At 39.4% G+C, this 25,644-nt stretch overlaps 1 long non-coding RNA gene across 1 annotated transcript; it reads left to right on the forward strand.

Annotated features, from left to right (window-relative positions):
• Positions 1-5,499: 5,499 nt before the first annotated feature.
• On the forward strand, positions 5,500-25,644 carry LOC105737703. Its single transcript, XR_001113380.2, has 6 exons — positions 5,500-5,558; positions 6,611-6,640; positions 6,813-6,888; positions 7,565-8,120; positions 21,527-22,542; positions 24,850-25,644. It is a non-coding gene; the product is annotated as an uncharacterized LOC105737703 (long non-coding RNA).

A 25,644-nucleotide genomic window follows, 5' to 3' on the forward strand; every position in this document is an offset into this window, starting at 1 on the left:
AGCATCATCCCTTGGTGTTGTTCTTGTGATAGTGAATTATTGAGTTCTCACAAGATCTGGTTGTTTAAAAGTAAGTAGCACCTCCCTCCTCTCTCTTGTCCTCCTGCTCCCATCATGTGAGGTGTGCCTGCTCCTACTTTGCCTTCTGTCATGAGTAAAAGCTCCCTAAGGCCTCTCCAGGAGCAGAAGCCACTATGTTTCCTATATAGCCTATGGAATGAGCCAATTAAACCTCTTTTCTTTATAAATTACCCAGTCACCAGTATTTCTTTATGGCAATGTGAGAACAGGCTAATATAGATAGTGAGAGTCTCTTTCTCATAGTGTGATTCTTCCTTTTTCTTTGTGTTTCCTGTGCTATTTACTTTATGATTATTAATGCTACATTATTTGGTATATGGCTATTCCTAATTACTAAATACCATTGTAAATTTCATTCTTTACCGATATAAGTTGACTATAATTGTATCATCAAATGCCTTTTTTGTCCCTATTTACTTTTTCTTTTTCTTTTTTTTTTTTGAGATGGAGTCTCGCTCTGTCACCCAAGCTGGAGTGCAGTGGCGTGATCTCAGCTCACTGCAAGCTCACCTCCCGGGTTCACACCATTCTCCTGCCTCAGCCTCCCAAGTAGCTGGGACTACAGGCACCTGCCACCATGCCTGGCTAATTTTTGTATTTTAATAGAGATGGGGTTTCATTGTGTTAGCCAGGGTCTCGAACTCCTGACCTCATTATCCACCCACCTCAGCCTCCCAAAGTGCTGGGATTATAGGTGTGAGCCACCATGTGCAGCCCCTATTTACTTTTTCTAATACTAAGGTTGTAACCCTTGGTTTCCTAATTGTTTGCTTGCATTTTTCTCACATGCATTTTCCCATATTTTAATTTATAACTTTTCTTATTTTGTTTTTTTGTTTTAAGTATCTGTTGTATAAAGCCTACAATTAAATTTAGCTTTACAATTTCCAAAAAAAAATCTTTTTTTGGGATTTTGAATAGGCAAATTTGTCCATTAATACATTTATTAATGCGAAAATAATGTTTGATCTTAGAAGTATGTAATATTCTACACCACCTTCATCTCAGTTTTTATTCTTACTTTGTATGGTTTTCTATAAGATCTGTATTTTCTTTGCTTTGTGGCTATCTTAATTCTTACGACTTAAAAGGTTTTCATATTTGTTCTGTATGATTGCCATTATACAATGTCCTTAATCCTCTATTTCTTTTGAAAGACTGTTAATTCCTAACTATGAGCAATGACAAAATACATATTGTTCCATTTCTCATTCTTTTCCCTGGCACCATCCAATTTTTGGATGATTATGTGTTTTGTCCTAATATTTGCCTTTCTGTCTTTATGCTTCATCTTTTGTGACTTAACTGTGCAGACTAAAATAACGTTGTAGCTCCACCTCTCATAGGTTGAGAGTTGCCCCTGGTAGCTTAGCTTTCACTGCAAAGCTCCCCTGCACTCGCTTTCTGAGCTGACTAGGCTGCCCTGACTTTGATGAAAGCCCTGCGGCAGAAGAGCAAAAAGCCTACATGGAACTGTCCACACAACTGCACAGGATTCAGAAGTGGGTCCAGGGATGTAATGTGAGCACCAAAAGCATCTGTTCCAGTATCCACAGAAGAATGAGTGTTAATTCATGCAGCATCAGTTGGTCGTTGATATCATGCTTGAGCCTCAGGTTGCATCACCTCTATGATACCAGCAAGTGTGGGAAAGGCTGTGAAGAAGCCTGTTCAGTTCACACAGTCTATCTTTTGGGCTTATCTTCTCTTTTGTGTTCTGAGCAACAGCTACTGTTCTTGCTGTTCTTGTTCCCATGAGAACAAACACAGGCCATGTGACTTATGAAGGTACACACTAGTTAGGGCCTGATCAGGCTTCTGTTGGAGATAGACACTAAAACTAGATGCAGTCAATAAAAACACAGGTCAAAAGCATTACAACTATAGTTGCCAAAGTAGCTGGTCAATAACAGCTTTCATAAATCAGGTTGTTAAAAATGGATTTCTCTGTGTCTCTTCCTGGCCGAAAATACACAGGATGAAACAGATCAATTTATTAAATTGCTTAGATACGTCTGTTTTTCTAAATTCCAGTTACTAAGTGAGTGCGCTTTTGGGCCTCACATCTGGATTAAAATCTTGCCTTTGCCACATACTGACCATGCGAACTTGGGCGAGTTACTGAACCTTTCCGGGACTCAGTTTCTTCATCTGTTAAAATGAGGTAATAATAGTACTTACTTCATAGTGTTGACAAGTAGATTTTTAAAATCATTTTAAAAATGATACATGTAAAGTGTTTTAAACAGTGCCTGGTCCATAGTAAACACTGTACAACTGTTATCTCTAGTCATTATTATTGTTGTTAATATACTCCCACTATTAGGTGAAGGGTCCCTTCTTGTGTGTGTCTATAATGCCTTTATAAAACTGATCTTACGGTGGCTCGGTGGTTCATGCCTGTAATCCCAGCACTTTGGGAGGCCAAGGCGGGCAGATCACGAGGTCAAAAGATCGAGACCATCCTGGCCAACATGGTGAAACCCTGTCTCTACTAAAAATACAAAAATTAGCCAGGTGTGGTGGCACGTGCCTGTAGTCCCAGCTACTCGGGAGGCTGAGGCAGGAGAATCACTTGAACCTGGGAGGCAGAGGTTGCAGTGAGCCGAAATCATGTCACTGCACTCCAGCCTGGCAGCAGAGTGAGACTCTGTCTTTAAAACAAACAAAAAAAAAACAACAAAAAAAACTGATCTTACTTACAGTTACTTATGCAGTGCACATCTTACCTACTAGACTGCACACTGTGAAAACAGGGATCCTGTTTATCTAATCCACAGTTTTTTCTAGCTCCTGGTAAATAATGTGGAGCATGGTATGGTTCGATAAATATTTTGTTGCTTAAAAGGGTGAATTACTCTGTGAATCATTCAATCAATCCTCCTCATTTAGCTCCCGTATGTGCCAATTTTCTGAGGTAAAGCACATATTTTGAACTCTCTCACTCATTACAGAGAAGCACTATTCTGATATAAGCTTTGAACATACCTCTTAAAACTATATTTATATTTCCCCTTCAGTGATAAAATATAGATCAGACTGATAGATCAACCTAACCCGTAACTCTTCTCCCTAACCACTATACACAGATTGACTTAAATTACTCAGATACATGATATTTTTTTTCAGTGGATTATATGGACCCTATGGTGTGACCATTCAGGCATAATCTTGAAAAAATTCTCAGTCCTGACCCCTACCCCATCCTATTCCTGTTACCCTGGAAAATAGTCATTAATACCTCTGCTGCCATATGGGATAAAAATGGGTTAATTTCTAAATTGTCTGATGTAGGTAATTACCTTTTTGTCTATCTTTCACTCTTTTTAAATTGTATGCCCCCAAAGCTAGAATTGATAAGCTTCAAAGTGAATGGAGAGAAACTGACCCCAAAATTTCTGATTTCCAAGCAGTCTGAGGTGGTTCAAGAGTGTAGGATCTGGATGGGGGAGCTAAATGAACAGGACTGATTGACTGATTCAGTGATTATTCATTCATTTATGCAACAAAGTATTTATCAAACCAGCTTCGGGTGAGATAAAATTGTCCTTTGTCAGGGGCCTGAGATTTCTTCTAACATGGAAACACTGCATTCCACTGACACATTAGGAATACTCATTGGCTGCGCATGCCTGGTACAAAACCATGAAGAGGAGCAAAAGCGGAAGGGAACTAACATTAATTAACCCCCAGTTGTGTCAGATGCATCATCTTATTTAATCCTCACCGCTATGAATCCTATAATTAAACCTATTTTTGATGGGAGGAAACCGAGATTCAGAGAGTTGATGCAACTTACTCAGGGTCCAGATAGAAAGAAACAGCTGATCGTTGATTATTTTGATTATTTGTCATTGCTGATAACTAACATTGGCTCACTCAGAGTCTCAACTGCCTAATTAAGTGGGTCCAGGGATGTGATGTGAGCACCAAAAGCATCTCCCCACTCCCATCTTCCCCTCAATTGTATGAGATCTCACATTGCAGGGAACACCTCTTTTGCTGCGTCTATTGCTTCTTAAACCCTACCCACCCCCAGACATTGGTCTTTCTGTCAAACAACCCCTGTTTACATGGAGTTTCCCTATCTTTGTCCCACTCTGGGGCCTGCTCAGGTAGAAAGTGATTTACAGAAAGTAATTAACAGCATGTTTTGTGTTTGCATTTTAATTGGTGCTTAGATTCCAGTATATACAATCTATTATTTTCTTGACTTGATTACTTTCTTCCTGAGTTCTTCAAATTCTATTTTTACTTCTCCATCTCCCTTGCTGACTCCTGCCCCCAAGGACCTGCCCTTATCCTCTTCTGTGAGCTACACAATGTTCTCTTCTTAACTAAAGTCACACCTTTACAACTTTCAGTATCATTTCTACTCACATGAATCAGATATCTATTTCTGACCTCTCTGTTGAGCCCAAGATTTGCATTTCCAACACCCAGTTGGACATCCAATAGATGTTTGCTCAGGTTTGGACATGTTGATTCTGATGCAGGCCTAATGTCTATTAGGAGACTCCCATTCATGTCTGTATTTATTTGTTAATCTCTAAATGGATGCCAAGCTAATGCTTCAAAATCAACAAGCCCAGACTTCTCCTTGCTCCCTGTTTTGATGAATGTTATCACTTAGCCACCTAAACTTAAAACCTAGTTACCTTTGTCTTGCTGTCTTCCCTGAACACCCACTTGAGTTGGGTCACCAGATTTTGTGGTCTTTACTCAATCCTTATAAGGTCGCTTTTTATTGATCCCTCATTAGGATCCTAGTTAATCTTATCACCTTTTGCTTGACCACTTTCTATATTCTCCCAATTAATCTTCATCCTTGCACATCTTTCTCTGCAAGTTCATTGACGCTGACACTAGAGTTATTCTTCAAAATCACAGATCTTATCTTGTTTCGCATTTATCCAAAACCCTCTAGTTTCACTTCATTGCCTCCAGAATATCAATACAAATCCATAGTGGGCATTTTAGGCCCCTTAGAAAATCAGTTCAACCTACGTTTCCCACCAGTCCTAACTAGCAATGTGCTGCCCTAGAGCCAGACCAGACTAATTCATCCTGCACTGAAGGCTCTGACTTACCCTGTATGCCTGTGCTCATGCCACACTATTTTGCTTAGAAAGGCTTTTCTTCCTGCTCTGTCACACTCAGCCCAAATTCAACTTTGTCTTTCAATATCCCAGTTCTCTCTGATACGGTTTGGCTCTGTGTCCTCACACAAATCTCATCATGAATTGTAGTCCCATAATTCCCACGTGTTGTGGGAAGGACCCAGTAGAAGATAAGTGAATCATGGGGTGGTTTTCCTCATACTGTTCTCATGGCAGTGAAAAAGTCTCACAAGATCTGATGGTTAAATAAGGGGTTTCCTTTTTCACTTGGCTCTCATTCTCTCTTGTCTGCCACCATGTAAGACATGCCTTTCGCCTTCCACCATGATTGTGAGGCCTCCCCAGCCACATGGAACTGTGAGTCCATTAAACCTCTTTTTCTCTATAAATTACCCAGTCTCGGGCATGTCTTTATCAGCAGTGTGAAGATGGACTAATATACTCTCCCAGTCAGAGTTTATTGCCCCCTCATCTATTTTCCCATTACTTAATTGAAATAATATCAACATCTATCTTTCTTTTTTTTGAGACGGAGTTTCTTTTCTTTTCTTTTCTTTTTTCACTCTTGTTGCCCAGGCTGGAGTGCAGTGCCATGATCTTGGCTCACTGCAACCTTCACCTCCCGGGTTCAAGTGATTCTGCTGCCTCAGCCTCCCAAGTAGCTGGGATTACAGGCGCATGCCACCACGCTCCGCTAATTTTGTATTTTTAGTAGAGACAGAGTTTCTCCATGTTGGTCAGGCTGGTCTTGAACTCCTGACCTCAGGTGATCCACCCGCCTTGGCTTCCCAAAGTGCTGGGATTACAGGCATAAGCCACCACGCCTGGCCCACCATCTATCTTTCTATGTTTGTTTAAGCTTTTTGAGCAGAGAGAACTTTTCATAATCATTTCTGTAATTATGCTACCCCAAGTAATTCAATACAAGTTGAAATTAAATTCCAAATATCTTACCTCTTAGATTAGAAATCTATCAATAGGGCATTTATATTGAATAATCTTATATTTAAATCATATTATGTCACCTATGTTTTTACTTAGAGACTATGAATTGTAAGCACCATTTTAAAGACAGGAAAATAAAATACAAAGGAGATCTTTGGTGGAGATCAGCCAATGAAATTGTGAAAGATTTTAGAGAAGAATTTGGTATTCCTCATCTTTAGTGCTATTTTTGAGACAGGCTAAGATAGAAGCACTAGCCAAATGTAACTATTTAAGTTTAAATTCACCAAAATTAGAGAGAAAGGTAAAATTCAGTTATTTATTCACATTAGAAACATTCCGAGCACTCAATAGCCACATATGGCTAGTGACTACTGTATTGAATAGTGTTGGTGTAAACATTTTCATCATCACATAAACTTTTTTCGACAGCATTGTTCTATTTCCCTTTTTTTCCTTTGTAGCATACACTTGATAATTCATTACCTATTAAGGTAAGATTCTACTCCTTTTTTGGTGTTTTGTTCTTTCTTTATTTTTATTTGCTTCTGCATTGTGAAATCCGGTGTTTGGTGTGTGTTGGAATGAATAACTATATGATTTTCCAAATACCTCTTATAAACTAACTGACATTCTTCCATGTCTTTGGAATTTCTTTCAATCCAGCTTCTTCTCAGCTGAGGTCATGCAAAAATGACTCACTTGCATATGACACTTTCTTTGAGGAATTAAACCATAAACTGTATCCTTTTGTGCAAATCCCTTACACATCTCAGTTATGAATCTGTATGGCTCTCACTTCATTTATTCTGGCTTAGTTATCAGCATAAGCCTGTAAAAGTCAAATTTTGCTAACAAATGGAAGTGATAGCAAAGAAAGCTAAGGATAATTTATTTCTCTTAGGAGATGGGAAACAGAAGTACAAACAACTTTTGTTCCACCACCCTTTTCACTTAAAACACACACACACATGCGCAGGCGCACACACACACACACACACATCTTACTACTTGAAAATGAGGGCATTAGAGTCTAGATAAAAGGGACAGAGGGACAGAGTACACTAATGTGAAGATCTCTTGTCAGTTGTACATTCTGAATAAACATTTCATCTTACCTTAATGCATAGGAAACTCGAACTTGTTTTCAGAACAATGAAGTCATTACTCCTAACTCAGTATTACTTCTAAATTCTGGGCCTAGTTCAAATATTATTGTACATATTTTATTTATTTGCAAAGTCATCTACTTGCATGTAAAGCTCTCTGACTATACTGTAAGTATTCAAGCCAGGTGTGTCCCCTCATCTTTTTATCCCCAGCATATATTAGGAATGGGCTGATATAGCCCATTCCTCAAGTCCTGGGTAGTCCGGACTTCCATATCCCTGGCCACATTCCTCATTCACCATTACCAGCCCTCCTTGCATTGTGTATTGCAGGAGAAGATTCCTAGAAGCAATATTCATCATCTCTCTTTTCAGTGATGGACAACTCTCTGCTGTGCCAAATATACTAACTTTAACCACCCACTGCCAAACTCACACCTCCTTGTTCAACAAGCCAGTTAAGGGCAGTGAATGAATCTACGATGCTGAAGAGCCCGTGGGCATCTTCTCACTGGGCACTGGCTAGAATGCAGTTGGATTAGACTTTCACAATTGCTTTGTTTCCAAGCCAGGAAGGAGAAATCGAAGGCAATTCACCACCTTTCTATATCCAAGATGAAAACACAGCACTCTCCTAAACTTCAGAAGTATAACTCAGTGGGTTAGTACTTCAGATCTAGCCTGAGGCAAAATTATGATTTTTCCAAAAGATTTTCTTTTTTTAGCATTCTTTTCCTTACACACAGGCCTTTGATCAAGCTACAGTTTTGAACCGATTACAGCTTTTGAAGCCTCAGAAGATTTAAAGACCCACATTGTTAACAATAGTGTTTTAGGTGTGTGGCGTATTACTCAGAGGAGTCGGGTAAGTGCAAAATCCTGAAATTTACACAAGGTTTGCAGCTGCCTCCTCTACTAGTCATGAGTGCAACCTGCTATGGTGGGTCTCAAATAAAGAAAAATCCTAAAGATAAAAATAATTAATTTAGCTTTGAGATCAGAGTCTAAAACCTGCGGAAAGAATTTCCTATTTCCCTCCAGAAAGGAAAGAATTACAGTCTGCTCAGTTCCAGTCAAGCCTTTCTATGACATATGGAACAACTAACTTCTTTTTTCCACAGAGAACAGCTTTCATTAATCAAGTTTCTCAACTTCTATAGAAGAAAGGCTGACATATAACTTAAACAAGTGGTTAAACCAAAAATATGTGTAGTTTTTATTTGGTTAATCAATGATTTAATAGCTTAAGCTGAACTTTTAGGACTTCATTTATTTTCAGTTTTCTTTACCAATAGAATTAGATCTAATTGACTACACAAAATTGCTCATTAGAAAGATTGGTCAACAAAAGGAAAAAAAACGAGGGAAAGTCAATTAAAATGCCAGCATAAAGACAGAGCCATTGATACTGGGAAGCTCCAGAATGCTTATACATCACATAGAGATTTTTCTTTTTTCTAAAGCTTCCTTTTAAAAAGGTGGTATTGATCTTGTTTTGGACAAAAGCAAATATATTTTCCCCAGGCTCACCCTATGTTTTCTAAAGTTATCAGATTTATTTCTTTAAATCTTCTTTCTTTGGTCTGTTAACATAGCCTGTCTGGGTAACTCATAAACAATACACAAAACTGTGTCTCCCTACTGAGACCAGGCTAATGCTTCCCTATATTAGCTTTGTTCTCTTTGCTCTTCCTTGTTGTGACTTTCCTCATCCTTTCATATTTACAGCTTAATATAAAAAAGCAAAAAAAATTAAAAATATGGCAGAGGATTGAGGATGGGGAAGAATATCTAAATCTCAGCAAAAAGGTACATGGGCCATGCATTTTTATTATCCCCATGTCTTGTCAGTATTGAACAGTCAATTTAGGGTGTCATTTTTTCAAGCACAATATTATGAAACAAGACACTCTGTATCTCTGCAGAGTTTGGACACAGGGAAGGTGATCACACTATGGTGCTGAAGAAAACTATGTATCAGATGACTTTGCTCTGGATTCATATATTTGATACCCAAATTGACATCCTTGAAGCTCTGGGTATTTTCTGAACAGAACATACTGGAAGCTAAATGCCTAGTGGGAAGTACCTTGACAGCCAACTAAAGAATTGACATTCGGAGCATACACTTTGGAGCATTAAGTGATTGAGAACAGCAGATAAGCATTCAGACTTGAGAGTCCATTTTCCTTTTAAGCTGCATAGACGCCAATAATAGATCAAGGTTACCTTTTTACACTTTTGGCATCTGTCTTAAGCTACAGGATATAAATGCCCCAGACAATGCATACTTAAAATTGACTTTATACAGAATTTGGAGAGGGAGAGTAGTGATTGTGCAACCAGATTACAGAGGCCAGCCACATTCCAGCAAATTCACATTTACTCAGCATCTGGGATAGTTTAAAGCTTACAGAAAATGGGAATGAATGTTGACAAAGGTAGACTAGTATACATTAAGTTCAAAGATAATACAAACAAACCATATAACCAATGACATTTTCCATGAAAAGAAGCCTTTAACAGGAATAGCGAGAGGCCGGGCTGCACACCCCTTCGGGTGTCTAGACATTTGGGTGGAAGGAAACTAACCAAATTATTCCAAATCCTTCTCTTTTGCACTGATTGAATCTGGCTGCAATGACTCAGCCTGTATCTAAAACAGAACAACCCAGACTTCCTCTTCTTCTTCTTCTTCTTCTACTGTTTCATGTTTCAGAGTTGATAGTTTGGGTCAAGGAGGCTACAGACAGCATATGAACCTATTTGTAAAAACCAGAAAGAGTTCAATGATCTTGAACCTTCCTAAGTGTTTCCTTCATTTACAGGCACTCTGCCTTTCCTGAGTTATCAACCTTTAGGTGCTCAAACTAGACACATCTATAATGGACATGGCTGACCTCCACTAGGGAGGCCCTGCAGTCCTTAACACTGAGTACACTTGAAGGCAGGGGCTTCTCTTGACTCTTTTTTTTTTTTTTTTTTTTTTGAGACGGAGTCTCGCTCTGTTGCCAGGCTGGAGTGCAGTGGCGTGATCTCGGCTCCCTGCAACCTCCGCCCGCCCCAGGTTCAAGCTATTCTCCTGCCTCAGTCTCCCAAGTAGCTGGGACTACAGGCATGTGCCACCACGCCCAGCTAATTTTTGTATTTTTAGTAGAGACGGGGTTTCACCATGTTGGTCAGGATGGTCTCGATCTCTTGACCTCGTGATTTGCCCGCCTGGTCCTCCCAAAGTGCTGGGATTACAGACGTGAGCCGCCATGCCCAGCCTCTCTTGACTCTTAAATCTTTGTTGACTTCTCTGTAGGATTCCAAAACTAACTTCTAGTAAAAAACAAAAACAAAAAACCACCACCACCACCACCAACAACAACAACAACAAAACGATGCAGGATATCTTTAGCTATTTTTCCTTCTTACCAGATATTTGGACAGTTGCTGCTAATTGACTTGGTTGAAGATGTCCATTCTTGACGTAGTTTACAGCCATGCTTCTAGGGTCACCTTTATCTAAGGGTCAAGGATTAAATTGGGATCTTGAGAAGGAAGGTGAGTATTGACATATATGTACACATTACAAAGGAAGCAAAAGAGCCTACTATCATTTAATTAAATAGAAATAAAATAGATAAGATTTTAAAGTGATGGTATTTTAAAATCTACCCACTACAAACAAGAATTGCAAGATTTTCAAAACAGTGTCTACTAAGTGGAGAGAAAGGTAAACATTTAAGAAGAGAAAAAACTGTCACACTAAGTCAGACTATCTTGTATCTAGAACGTTTTTTTCCCTCTTTCAACAAGGGACTTTTTGTAAGAAAGTAGTTACTTCCTACATTTAACTCTGAAAGATAGGGATGTGCCCCAAACACATAATTTACTGTAATCAAACATGGATGATGTTAAATTCTTCCAAATCACTGCTTGCATTAGTTTATTATGCCCAATTGAATGATGTCATCAGTGCAGACAGCCAGAGAAAAACCATTAAGAACAAATACTATTTGGTAGTCTATATTCACTGGAGCATCTGAATTCTTAAAAGGGATGGTTGGCTAACCTCTGGAAGCACAGAATAGTCCTCATCTTCCACCTGCAGAGTTAGCCTGCCTGGGACCAAACCTGGCTCCACCACCATACTACTGCGTGACTGTTTTTGTCAGGGTTCTCCAGAGAAACAGAACCAACTGGATTTAGAGAGAGAGAGAGAGTGCGAAAAGAGATTTATGTTAAGATATTGGCTCACGTGATTGTGGAGGCTTGATGAGTCCAAAATCTGATGGAGGAGGATGTAGGCTGGCAACTCAGGAGAGAACTGCAGTTGGAGTTTATAAGCAGTTTGCTGGCAGAGTTCCCTCTTACTCTGGGCATGGCAGTCTTTTGTGCTATTGAGGCTTCCTTCCAATTGACTGGCCGAGGCCCACCCTCATTATGGGAGCAATCTGTTTCACTCGAAGTCCACCGATTTAAATATAAATCTCATCCAAAAACACCCTTATGGAAACATCCAGAAAGTTTGACCGAATATCTGGGCATTGTACCCCAGCCAAGTTGGCATATAAGATAAACCATCACAATGACCTTGGACAGGCTACTTAACCTTGTTGTGCTTCACTATGCTTGTCTATAAAGGGAGATTGTTTAAAGTATGGACACATACTTCATCAGATGATTGTGAGGATTAAATAGGTTCATTTCTAAGTGGAGTGCTTAGCTCCAGTGCGTAGCTCATAGTAGGCACTTTATTGCAGAACACTGGAACAGAAGGGAACTTTCAAGATATCAAGTATACTCTGAGATTCAGAGTGGTGAAACGACTTCCCTAAAATTGCAGAGTTAGTTGTTTTAGGGATGAGATTACAATTCTAATGCCCTAGCACCAGTCCAACCACTATTGTAGAAAGCTTTACTGCTGCTTCCCTTGACTTGGGTAGACTCAACAACAGTGTATCAGATGAAATGTATTACCACTGGAATTTAGAATCCCTTCATTTCTGAGATGTTATTAAAATAAGTACTTGGTAATCATTATTGCAGAAATGTATGTTTGATTATTTATATCTACAGATCATTGAAAAAATACCTCTCTTGTCCACTGCATGATTTGTTGAAACTGGGATTCCTTTATCCTCCTGCTGTTTCACAAGAGACATTGTATTCCCTTAGGACAGACTGAACTAACACTAACACCTGGTGTTTCCACAGAACCTACCCTCTAAGGTTCAGTGAGAGTCAAGATACAACTAATTGAAAATACCTGCCTAGTTTGAGTTGTTTAGGTTTCTTTCTTTCTTTAAGGCTTAGATCTGCATTCCATCCCAGCCTGCTGAGAAGAGCTCTCTCTTTTGCAAAGTCTTTTCTTCCTTCCTATGCGAAATGTTACTCAATCTGAGATTCTAGATCAGTGTTTCTCAAGGTGAGTTCTACCAAGATTATTTGGATTATAATTACCTGCAGAGTTTGATAAAAATATAAGTAATTGGTCAGCACTACAGAATCACTGAATTTGAATTTCTTGAGGGGAGATTTGGGAAAAGATACTTTTTTTTTTTTTTTTTTGAGACGGAGTCTCGCTGTCGCCCAGGCTGGAGTGCAGTGGCTCTATCTTGGCTCACTGCAGGCTCCGCCCCCTGGGGTTCACGCCATTCTCCTGCCTCAGCCTCCAGAGTAGCTGGGACTACAGGCGCCCGCCACCTCGCCTGGCTAATTTTTTGTGTTTTTAGTAGAGACGGGGTTTCACCGTGTTATCCAGGATGGTCTTGATCTCCTGACCTCGTGATCCGCCTGCCTCGGCCTCCCAAAGTGCTGGGATTACAGGTGTGAGCCACCGCGCCAGGCCGGGAAAAGTTACTTTTTATAAGATCTTCATGTTGATCCTTATGCCATAAGAGCTTGAGAATCACTGCCCTCGATTACCTTGATCTTGCTAATAAACATTGCTTCACGGGATTTCAAAGCTGTAATAATGTCAATTAAAGTTTGTAGGTGGATCAATCTCCACTTAATTATGTTGCATTAGACATTCCTTCTAGCTGAAAACAGTTTAGTTCTTCTGCATTAATGAAGTATAGCTGTGCTTACACAGTATTTCCTGATTTGAACTGCTAGGCTGGTGATTATTGTTAGCTGTGCCTTATAGAAGCTCCAGAATAGGTATCGCGTGTTTTAATGCTGTTAACATTTACAGTTTATTACATTAAGTGCCAAATTTTTAATCACTGAGTGTAAAAGTTTCCATTTTCAAAGCACATTAAATCCCAATGATATTCTCAACTGGTCATTCATATCCTTAAGAAACGGTTTGGTAAGTATATTTGAAGGGCCAGTTGGTAACAGGTAGAAAGATACATGTGTAGGCTGGGCGCGGTGGCTCACGCCTGTAATCCCAGCACTTTGGGAGGCCTAGGCAGGCAGATCACGAGGTCAAGAGATCAAGACCATCCTGGTTAACGCAGTGAAACCCCGTCTCTACTAAAAATACAAAAAAAAAAAAAAAAAAAAAAATTAGGTGTGGTGGTGGGCACCTGTAGTCCCAGCTACTCAGGAGGCTGAGGCAGGAGAATGGCGTGAACCCGGGAGGCAGAGCTTGCAGTGAGCCTAGATAGCGCTACTGCACTTCAGCCTGGGCGACAGAGCGAGACTCCATCTCAACAACAACAACAACAAAATACATGTATAGATGTTGGTACTGATGATATAAACTTACATTGAGGAAAGAAGTCTTTGCAACCTCAAGGCGAAAATACCCACTGGAATTGATTCTTGACTCCTGCCTGACCAATTATCACTGACAATACTAAGATCAAGAACAATTTAACATTCAGTGAATATTCACTACATTGAGGGACCTCTATGCATTATATTATTTAATCCTCCAACAAAAATAAATTAGATAACTTTATTGATCTCCATTTTTCAAAGATGAACCAGGGCTTGGAGTGGTCATGGCTCTTGCCCATAGTCAAACAGCCTGTCAGGGAAAGAGTGAGGATTTGAACACAGGTTGATCTGACCTCAAAGCCCTTGTTTTAACCTTGTCTTTCAGTAGACCAGCTTCCTGCTTCTGTTCTGTTCTGTTGTTATTCATAAAGCGAAACAGCAGACAAAAAGAAAATGGGATTTGGCCTTTGAGAACAGTGTCAGGGCATCTTGAACATGCTGCCACTCCAAAATTAGAATCATGCCATTTTTGTTTTACTGCGGAGGAGTATGGCGCTGCCTGGGGCCCAGCCGAGCAGAGCTGAGGTTTGGAATAGCTCAATTACTAGTTAAATATGGACTCTGTGCAAGTCATTTATTTCTGTGGACTCCATTGATCATATGTAAATCAAGGGAGCTAAAATCACATGACTTCAAGCTTCCGGTATTTTACAAATACTGTGATTTTTGCATATTTTCACAGAACTTTGAAACTAGCAGGGATGATCTGGTCAGGAATCACTTGGCTATAAGGAAAAGAGATCCATTCAAGCTTGCTTAGGTAAAGGAAGTTTATGGTAAGGAAAATGGCTTATCTCATAGAAACAAAGTTAAAGGATGCAGCCAGGCTTCACAGGAAAGAAAGTCATAATTTGTCTTCTGTTTTCCTTTTCTGTATGGGGCTAAGGGATGTTCATTTCTGTGTGTTGTTAGTTTGTTTCTCTCCAACTCTGAAGATTGGCTTTCTTTCCTCATTTGCTCATGGCCAGTCAGAGCTGCCCAACTGGCAGCATTCAACACTGGCTCACTTCAGTCTCTGGGTATGAATTCCAAATTTTAAGACAAGAGCATCTAACTGGTTGAGTGTGGGTTCCATGTCTAACATTAATTATTCAAGCCAAAGAGATGGGATGGGATTGTTTGGTATTTGGTGCTGTTCTTTCAAGAAATGATTTTGGTAATTTATGCAGAGACCGATTATACAACCTTTGTGAGAAATTGAGAATGAATCTCTAATGGATAGGATAGACATGGTTTGCACAAGGAGAAGCAACAGCGTTTTTTACTGTCTCTTATTCTAATTCTGTATCTTTGATGCTATTTTATTCTCATTCTTTCTCAGTGCCTTCATCTTACCTTTCATCCTGATCTTTTCTGATCTCCCTGGTTCCTTTCCTTCCTCTACTCATGAAATTTCTCATTTCTTTGAGGTGCTGCAGTTAGGTCTTTGAGGTAGTAGCAAAACGAATCTGATGAAGTAATTTCTGCCTAGAGTTAAATACATGTTCATTTTTCACTGAGTGATTATTATGTGCCAAATCTAGTGCTAAGCCATTCACATATACTATTTTATTTATTCCTCACTATAAACTCTCAAAATAAACATTAACTTATTTTTCCATCTGAGAAACTCAAGGTTCTGTGTAGTTAAGTAGTTTGTACAAGCTCACACAGCTAGTAAATGAAACTGCTGGGATTTAAATTCAGCCTCCAGAGCCTGAACCACTATATGCTATGGCTGCTATAGTCGTATGTTATCCAAGCACGTGAAGCAGCAGGCTTATCCTGACTCACAAGAGCCAAGTGTTACATTTGCAGGAATTTTGAGAGCTGATTATTAAACGTGACCATTATGAAAATTTAAATTATACAACCTTACAATGAAATTATATTTATTTTAAAAAAGTAACACGTAAAACACATCACTAATTATGTTACTCTATTTGACCACCATGTATGCATTTGAGTTTATTTCTATCACATCTGTATGGTAGAAATACTGCACCTCTCCCAAGCTCTGGAGTATTTACACCACAGAAATTGACAACTGCCCATCTAAATGCAATTAAAATTTTTTAACAAATGAATAAGTAGACAGCCATACAGGCACACAAAGTCCATCTAAAGGCTAAATAGGACTGTGAGCCACCAGTTTTTGAGCTCTGGTTTTTTTTGTTTTGTTTTTGGTGATGGAATCTCACTCTGTCACCCAGGCTGGAGTGCAGTGGTGCGATCTTGGCTGACTGCAACCTCCGCCTCCCAAGTTCAAGCGATTCTCCTGCCTCAGCCTCCCAAGTAGCTGAGACTACAGGCATGTGCCACCACACCTGGCTAATTTTTTGTATTTTTAGTGGAGGTAGAGTTTCACTGTGTTAGCCAGGATGGTCTCCATCTCCTGATCTCGTGATCCACCAGTCTCGGCCTCCCAAAGTGCTGGGATTACAGGCATGAGCCACCATGCCTGACCCTTGACCTCTGTTTTAAAGAAATGCATCTACAATGAATGAATCTCAAGCACTCATGCCAGAGCACTCTTTTAAGTGTGGGCATCTGACACAGCTACACATCTGCTCAATCATGACTGCCTCAGGAACCACTTGTTGTCCAGACAGAAAAAAAAAGGAGTTAAATTAGTGCTAGCCAAAGGTTGTTTGTTGCCTAAGCTGAGGACTTTTTGAGGCCTGGCTAAGGTTTTCTGTCCTGCACAGCCAGGTGTTTGCATTGGCAGATGTGGCATCACCACAGTCTCTGCAAAGAGCTGGCTGGACTTCTTGACTAAAGCAGTAGTGAGCAAGAAAGAGCTGACCCAGAGATTACATTTTTGCTTACCCACGGCAGTGTACTTTTTATGCAGACATTGCCTTTGCATCTGTTTTAGACTTTATTTATTCATTAGTTCTTCTTTCTAGGTCAACGAGAAGCCAAAAAGAAGAGGGTCTTGCAGCTGGAGGAGATAAATACGTGATGGGGTGTGTGGGTGGTCATTTAGTGTTGCTTTCTGGGCTGAAATGATGCTGGTTTCTTATGTTGTCTGTGGAAGTAGCAATTATCCTTTTCTCTTTGACTGAAGTAGTTATTTTTGGGAAAAGCTATTAAGTCTTTTGAGTAAGAACATTTTGGGTACCCTGTGGTTGGTTGTCTATGTTTAGATCACTTGATCTGTGACCTTGGACAAATCTCCCAGCCTTTCCATTTCTCTCTTGTTAAGTTGAAAATGATAGAGTGACTTGTCAATAACTAGACAATTAAAAAAAGGTTTTAAAGAATTTTTTAACTTCTAGAATATTATTTCAGTTCAATTATGATTTAATATTATTTCAATTTTTTAACTCCTAGAATGTTACTTCACATTTTAGCAGAGAAAAAAATCTTATTTAGGTATTTACTTAAACAATGACCCCAGTTGCCATTAATTCATTTTGTGCTTTGGACACCATATCATATCCATAATGTATCCAACATTTGAATGCAGGAACCATACCCTTAGTTTCCTAAAAGTTTCTATGGTATGATTGTCTCAGTCCAAATTATGGTATATTGTTTCAAGTTGTGAACCTTTGGAGTATTTTTCTTCTGGGTAGCTCTAAAAAGCCTCTTCACTTCTACCTTGCTATTTGAGTGTAAGGAGCAAAACATTTAATGAATACTATATATATAACTACATATATATTCTGTAAAATATCGCTGTGCTTTGCTTTGAGGAAGACCCTAAAGGAATTGTAAACAATGTCTCTGGAGTCAACTATAGCAGTTTACATGAGAAAGATAATTATCGCCCAAAAAGCAGTATATAATCAAAGTCGAGTAACGATATAGACTATAAATGTAAATGAGAAGAATCTCTCTTCACCATCCACTTAACCAATACTCTGGAAGAAATTCAGCTCTTCATTCACCCCATCAAATACACTGACCTTTGTCATAGCATACCGTCTGCTCAGAGCTAGTGTGCACCCCTCTGCTAGAGCCACTTGAACAGTGTGCAGCCCAAGTGTGTTTGTTCCAAACTGTGAGTGGCACTTGTTATTAAAATCATGTAACATAAATCAATGAAATATCGTACAGAAAGTGAGGTATGGGTTTTTTTGGTATGAAAACTAAATTGATTGCATTATGAAGACTTTTAAATATGAATGGCTAAAAACAATTACTAATGAATTAAATATTGCAAGAAAAAAAATTTTTTTTTTTTTTTGAGTCGGAGTCTCATTCTGTCGCCCACGCTGGAGTGCAGTGGCGCGATCTCGGCTCACTGCAAGCTCCGCCTGCTGGGTTCACGCCATTCTCCTGCCTCAGCCTCCGGAGTAGCTGGGACTACAGGCGTCCGCCGCCACACCTGGCTAATTTTTTTGTATTTTTAGTAGAGACGGGGTTTCACCGTGTTAGCCAGGATGGTCTCGATCTCCTGACCTCGTGATCCGCCCGCCTCGGCCTCCCAAAGTGCTGGGATTACAGGCGTGAGTCACCATGCCTGGCCAAGAAAACTTTTTAAAAATTAGGGGCAGAAATCAGAAAAATTTATAGGAAGACTTCGCACTCACAATACTTGGAAGGTTCTTGCTCTATTTTAAATAAACCAAGACTGGGAATCATGGAGGATGCATTATGGGTGAATTGTATGCAAGATAAGGTAGGATTCCTATTAGCAGACTCTTAATCACAGGAAAACATGCCCCTGAATCAAAAGCTTAATGAAATAATGTACAGTTTTAAACATTTTTTTTTTTTTTTGAGACGGAGTCTCGCTCTGTCGCCCAGGCTGGAGTGCAGTGGCGCAGTCTCAGCTCACTGCAAGCTCCGCCTCCCGGGTTCACGCCATTCTCCTGCCTCAGCCTCTCCGAGTAGCTGGGACTACAGGCGCCCGCCACTGCGCCCGGCTAATTTTTTGTATTTTTAGTAGAGACGGGGTTTCACCGTGGTCTCGATCTCCTGACCTCGTGATCCGCCCGCCTCGGCCTCCCAAAGTGCTGGGATTACAAGCGTGAGCCACTGCGCCCGGCCAGTTTTAAACATTTTAAATTGGAGTATTTATAAAGCATATGTATCACTGTTAATATTCCTTCTCTGATCATTTTTTTTCTTTTTTTTTTTTTTTTGTTGTTGCAGTTGATTGGCAAATCAACTACTGGTCTTGCTTTCATCAAATTAGAGAACTTCTACTATATTGACGATTTGGGAAAAGATGAAATCAGTTTTGTTGAATAGTTGGGAATTTGACTGTAAAATTATTGCTGTGATTTTCTCACTATAGAAGAACAAAGCAAAAAAAAATTTTTTTTTTTGAGATGGAATCTCACTCTTGTTGCCCAGGTTAGAGTGCAGTGTCATGATCTCAGCTCATTGCAACCTCTGCCTCACAGGTTCAAGCGTTTCTCCTGCCTCAGCCTCCCGAGTAGCTGGGATTACAGGCACGTGCCACCACACCCAGCTAATTTTTGTATTTTTAGTAGAGATGGGGTTTCACCATGTTGGCCAGACTGGTCTTGAATTCCTGACCTCAGGTGATCCACCTGCCTTGGCCTCCCAAAGTGCTGGGATTACAGGCGTGAGCCACCATGTGCGGCCCAAAGCAACATTCTTAGTTAAGAATAAACACACAAATGGCAAGACAATGCAAACTTCAGAGCAGGAGAGGTAAAAATCCATGCATAAGAGTAAAGAAAAGAGAAGAAAAGGCCCAGAAGAAGCTTTTGGAAAGATCTGGAAGAGCTAAGGGACCTGATTATAAGTAGTAGGCAGTATTGAGCCATTGACTAATTTTGATCAGAACAGTGAAATTATGAAAGCAATATTTTGAGGGAATTCTTCTGATAACAGCGTGCAGAATGAGATGGATCTTTAATGGCAAATATGTTTTTGAGGATTGTGCAAACTCAGATTATTGGTAATGCTGATCTGGAGCACTATGATGAGAAGTATGAAGCTGAGGCTCTTCTCTATAAGATGTGCTGTTTTCTACTAGTGATGCCTGACATGAGCAAGGGAAAGCAGGCTGCAGCACATCTATGCCTGGTATTTGCAGGCCTCTGGTCAGATTAAGGGTAAAGATAGTAGAAGCATTTATACCACCACAATAGCACGAGAGATTATAGAAGAAGGTATAACATATTTTTTTCAAATACATGCTAATTTGGTTCCATGGATAAAATTATGTCATAAGTAGAATTTTTAATTTCTGTTTTGGAGTCAAGCAAGATTATGCTTTTCCTTATTATTCACATAAGGGAATCATTAGAATATAATCATGAAGAGCAACACAGGATTTCGAGTAAGACAGAATTTTGTTCAAAATCCAGACCTGCCATTGGCTAGTTAAATAATTTGAGACAAATTTCCTGAACTCCTTAAAAATTTATTAAGTTGCTGTAAAACAGGAACTAAATTACCTAGCTCAGAAGGATCCAAAATATTAAGTTTATTGGCTAATATTAAAGGCAGTTAGCATACTGCCTATCACAAGCATGGTCAATGAAATTCTGCTTAAAAATATTTTACTGATTTTTTTCTTATTAAGCCTTAAAAATAAAAATGTGTAAGATTGTATTCTAATAGTTGGAATTTTCTAGCTTCTGAGCCCCCGAATGAAACTGAACTAACTCTACATAGAAAAATAAGTTAAAATATATTTTTCCAGGTTTTTGGAAAAGAGACACCATTTCCTTTTCCACAAGGAAATAGATATTATGAAATTGCTCCTCTGTCTGAGCCACTGTTTGCCTACTATTTAAAGGCTTTATAAACGAGGGATCATCATGACTTTGAAGCCATGGTCTGAACTGCAGGATGTTGGTATACTCATATACAGACATTTCAATGTATTTTTTTCTGCTACTTCTATCCCGTGGGCAGTGATTTCTTGGCAATTCACATGCAAACACTGGGCATCCATTCACAGAATTTCTCAGTTTGTTTAGGAGAAGTTGTGATGTTCATTTGCAATAGGGTTTTGGCAAACTCCTGACAGATAATTTCTTTATAAAAAAGGACAGAGCACTTAATTTGGCATGGCTCTTTCATGTGTAGGTTTGTATTTCCTGTCTTCTAGTTTCCTTAAAAATATGTAGAAACACACACATACCCATTCATTAAGCACTTTGAAGCAGCAGTTTGTAATATTTCCAAAGAAAACATTACTTTACCAACATGGTTGAGTGTCTCAAACATCTCTTTTCTATTGAATTCTACCGACTGACATTTGAGACAAAAAAGGAAGCCAAAAATGTAGGTTCTGGCTAGTTGTATAGTGTGTTGCTTGTGGTAAAGGAAGATTCAAATCAATTCTAATCCAAGAGAAATATCAGGAGTCATCATATTGTTCAGGGTGTGAATATCCTAGAACCGATTTCTTTGCAAAGCCTACTTCTTCCCTATGAACTTTTCTTTTGAAACAAATGGTAAGCATTTTTTGTAATGTAAAAATGATAATTTTTTTTTCTTTTTGAAATAAATGGTAAACTTTTGCTTGTAATGTAAAAGTGATAAAGCTGCGATATATTAAACACATATTATTTATAACAATGGCTTGAATTATTATAATCATTACCTCTATCACTGTTAATCATTCAAACACAGCTAATTCTGTCCTCAAGTGCTCAAAAAACAACATTAAAAAGTCTGACATTTGAAAAGTATGGAATTAAACATCATGGAACTGGCTTTAAAAAGGTATCCATTCATGGCATGAAAATGTGAAGAACTTTCTTTCTTTGCAATGTGAGTTCAAGGAAACGCCCAAGAGTGGATGTTCCATTGCAAATGCTCTGCCCCCAGCTTTTCAAAGGACACAGAAATTGCACCCGGCAAAGATGTCCTGTCAAAATGATTTAAAACAAGAAAAAGAAAGTTGCTAGAGGGGAACTGGTACTCCAGATCAAAAAACAATTTTAAGTGCTCTATTTTGGTGGTCTGTGTTGAGACATATAACAGCCCAGGCTGCTGTTTTTCCAAGAGGTTAAATTTCAAAAAGAGGAAACGACAGCAAACAGGCTGCCAATTTACTCAACAATGTCACAACTGGCTGGAGCTCTGTTCAAAGCAAAACCGCTCATTTACAAATTCCTGGATTTACTCTTAAATATTAACACTTCTTAGGAAACTTTAGAGCTTACATGTCACATTTATGACTCCTAGGCAGACACAGCCCTCTCCAAACACATGGTCCTCATGACAACTCTTTGCCATGTATTTCAGCCCCACCAAGGGAAGCCACTGTCAACTCAACCTGTGATGCCAAGAAGCAGCCCAGGTACCAAGGGCCACAGACTGGAGTCAACATTTAGATGCGTTTCTGTATGGTGTAGTTTGGAGGAGGATGTTTACAGCACAATTCCACAATAATATGCTGTAGCAGACAGAAGTTTCCCTTCTATCAGACACAAAGAACTAGTCAGGGAAGGCAAGCTGGCTATACCACGGTTCAGTTTTTCTCGTCTCCTTTCTGCAAGTGGAAAATCTGCTGGCTGGCAGTGGAAATAACAGGGAAACCACCTCAGAATGTTGGAGAAGAGGATGGGGGAGGAGTTGCAGCTCAGGAATCCTTCAAAGAAGATGTGTAGGGAGAGGAAGACAGCACACAGAAACAGGGAGAAGTAAGTGTTAAATAGCCAGTAACTCTAAAAATTGAGAGAGGTGTAACAGCATTTAAACATTCTGTATCCCAAGCAGTGCTTCCCTGGGGTCCAGGCTCCAGTCAGAGAATAAATTTAAAGTAGGTCTGGTGAAGGTTGCAGGACTGCATATATAAATATACTAATTTAATTTTTTTTCCTGTCTTTTTTTCTTGAGATGGAGTCTAGCTCTGTCACCTAGGCTGGAGTGCAGTGGCGCGATCTTGGCTCACTGCAAACTCTGCCTCCTGGGTTCATGCCATTCTCCTGCCTCAGCCTCCCGAGTAGCTGGGGCTACAGGCACCCGCCACCACGCCCAGCTAATTTTTTGTATTTTTAGTAGAGACCGGGTTTCACTGTGTTAGCCAGGATGGTCTCGATCTCCTGACCTCGTGATCCGCCTGCCTCGGCCCCCCAGAATGCTGGGATTACAGGCGTGAGCCACCGCGCCCCACCTCTAAATGTATTTTTTAAGAAGAGAAACAATGTACACTCCTTTTTAAGAAGGGAAATGCACACTCCTTTAACTAGAAAAGGACTCAAGCTGTCATTCAAAAAAATTATGTGTGCAAACAACTAGAAAAACATAAGACACTCCACTAAAAGTTGCATGACTATAAATTGTACTGTATGCATTCATTTTTATATAGTTATGTGTTTATTATTTCACCTGTATCTATTATCTTTATCTATCTGTCTATATATATATCTATTATATATATATATATCTACTTATCTATCTTCATGATCATCATCTGTCTCCGTGTTAGTTTACCTAGTTTTCCTTGGAAAAGGAACAACTATAAGAAAAATTATTAGGGGAAATAATAGTGTTAATCATAACTACATCCGACGTTTCTATGACATCACTAGGTGTTTTTAAATAAATCTCTGTTATTCATCTAGAAATGAAAACACACATGGTGATAGAGCACACATTAAACACCTTATTGCTAACTGAGTTATGTCTATCTTCTGGAAGTACATAAGTAGTAGCCAAGATTTATTGAGTGGTTCTCACCTGCCAGCCTCTGCGCAAGGCACTTCACATATATCATGCATTTGATCCTTATAAGAATTTTAATGAGATAGAGCCCATTATTATCGTCTTTTTCAGTTGATGAGACTGAGGCTTTGAGAAACAACTTGGCAAAGGCCCACTAAGTATAGCCGTGTGTCATGTTTCAGGGGATAAATGATTTGACTCTAGATTTATCCAAGTTTGTTCAATAATTAGTAATGTTGTAAATGGATCTTCATAGTTCCTAAGAAAGAGATCTTAGAGGATTTGGAGAAAAAAAAATGCACGAAAAAGCCTAGTGGGCTGAAGAGTTAATGGACTTTGGAAGCAGATGGCCTGGGTTTGTATTCTGGCTCTACTGCTTTTTAGCTGCGTGATCTTAGGCAACTTACTGATATATTGGAAAGTGAGATTATCTTTCATTGTTTAATCTTGCCAAATGAATGTGTAACTTTAGCACTGACTTTACTGAATCCCTTTAGTTCTTTATGTAGGTGATGGTCATAATTAATTTTATAACTATATTTCTTAACCAGAAATAAATAGAGCTAGTAATTTCTTTTGATCTTTCATAACAAGCAGGTAATGTTTTTCAAGTAATATTTTCAAGCTGTCATACCAGGATGACACTGAAAAGTACCTACCAGAAAGACTTTTATTTGGGTTATTGTCCACAGCTAGATATAATTCATTCTTGCTCTTAGGTTACAATAGGGAAGCTTGAAGTTTCAAGAAAATATCTTATGAAAGATGGTTTCAATTTTAAATAATATTTACCAGGAATAATAAAATCCTAATAACCTTGTAACTAAGCTTTGGGTTACTTCTTATATGATTCACTTTAATCAAATGTGTAACCTCATGTATCTTTTTTTTAAAGAATTTCCAATCCCAGCACTTTGGGAGGCTGAGGTGGGCGGATCATGAGGTCAAGAGATCGAGAGCATCCTGGCCAACATGGTGAAACTCCGTCTTTACTAAAAATACAAAAATTAGCTGGGTGTGGTGGCTTACACCTGTAGTCCCAGCTGTTCGGGAGGCTGAAGCAGGAGAATCACTTGAACCCGGGAGGCAGAGGTTGCAGTGAGCTGAGACTGTGCCACTGCATTCCAGCCTGGTGACAGAGTGAGACTCTGCCTCGAAAAAAAAAAAAAAAAGGAATTTCCACTCTCATTTTGTTAGTTCCACAAAAACACTCAGAAAATGTTACTAAAAATGCCTCTTTATACTGAAAAGATTAATTTCAGACATCTTTTTATTTACCCCAGGTTAAGAGTATGAACCTTACCAACAAGTAAAAATGTGTCATGTTAGTTTTTTCAACATCAACAACCATGTCAAAAGATGGAGCACTGGAAGCTGCATTTTAAACAAACGCCCCAGGTAATGCATACTGAAAATGAAGTCCTGATGTCCTAGGTGGCAGGATTATTGTTGTTTGGAGAATGCTCCTGTAAATTTATTTTCCAGTCTTCTCTCCTCATTTTCCGTGCCTAAGGAGTCTAAGCCCCACTGCCCCTACTAATTGTCCCTGGTTAATTAGAATAGAGAATGACCCCTGAACCAACATGGGCCCATGAGCTGCACTGGTGAATTGTCATTCAGACCCAAAGGCTGGTCAGTCTCCCTGGGCATTGAGAAGCAACAGAAAGCAAGTATGTTCTTTGATTAAAGATTAATTTTCTAGCCCCAGAGTTGGAACTAAAATATGTAGATATGATAGTGGCAAGAGGCAGACAAATGCCTAGGCAGATAAGGGGTGTCCCTGGAGAACCTCTGACCCGCCCAGGTCATTGTGCACCAGGGTTTTGCCTAAATATGGCCATGGTGAAACATTTCATCCCTTAACACATGCAGCGTATAGTGGCTCAGACTAAGGGCCTGCAGGCACATTGGAAAGACAGGGTAGAGCCACCAAAAATTTGCTCCTTATGCCGGGGAAGAGCCTGGCCTCCGCTTGTGTGTGCTGGCCTGGTATTCAATTTGTGAGATGGAAACCTGTGTCCAGGACCCCTCTCTTTGCTGACAGCTTTCCTTTCGCTTAATAAATTCCACCCTCCTCA

This window comes from Nomascus leucogenys, chromosome 17, assembly GCF_006542625.1.
Source record: "Nomascus leucogenys isolate Asia chromosome 17, Asia_NLE_v1, whole genome shotgun sequence".
Classification (NCBI taxonomy): domain Eukaryota; kingdom Metazoa; phylum Chordata; class Mammalia; order Primates; family Hylobatidae; genus Nomascus; species Nomascus leucogenys.